Below are 780 nucleotides of genomic sequence, written 5' to 3' on the forward strand. Positions count from 1 at the left end.
GTGCCCTGGCTGGCTGCATTTTTAGGAAGGATTGTTGTCTGGAGTTACTCCATCAGGACTGTCTGTGACCTGAGAGACCCCAGCCCCAGCCTGGGCTCTGACAGCTCCCAGCCCTCGGGCCCTTGTCACAGTCCCAGGCTCCTGTCCTGGTCAGGCTGGAGCTGGGAGCCTCCTGCTTCCCTGAGAACGTGAAGATGTTCTGCTCTGTGTCTTCTCCCCTGTCCCAGCCCAATCCCTGAGGTCTCTCAGTGCCTAGGGAGTGATTTCCCTTGAGTTCAGGGACACGAGTAGTTTTCTACATTTTGCACGCTGCTGCCTGGATGTTTTAATTCCAAACTTGTTAGTTTCTTCCCAGTCTCACTCTTGGAATTTCCTTTTGCACCAGCAGATGAAATTTCAAGTTTTCTTTGATTTTCTTCTTTTAACTCACAGAACCTTTGTGGGGAGGGGAGTGAGCTCTGTGGAGCTGAGGGTGATGGTGGGAGCAGCGCACTGCGGGGACAGCACAGGGTCCTTGGTGGCTTCTGGGCTGCTGCCTGCACTGCTGTGCCACTGCTCCCGGGCAAAGGCTGGGGGGCCTGGGATGTGCCCAGGGGATGGAGATCCCTGTCCTGCCTCTGCGAGAGAAAGCTGCTACCCCAAAAGGGCAGCAGGGAGCCGGGATCCTGCTCTGGGCTTGGATGGGGATCCCTCAGGATTTGGGACCAGTGGGATCCCTGCCCAGTGTCCGTCCCATGGCCGTGCCCAGGAGGTGCTGGGCACGGGAGAGGGCATCGAGCC

The sequence above is a fragment of the Geospiza fortis genome, unplaced genomic scaffold, assembly GCF_000277835.1.
Source record: "Geospiza fortis unplaced genomic scaffold, GeoFor_1.0 scaffold102, whole genome shotgun sequence".
In the NCBI taxonomy this organism is placed as follows: domain Eukaryota; kingdom Metazoa; phylum Chordata; class Aves; order Passeriformes; family Thraupidae; genus Geospiza; species Geospiza fortis.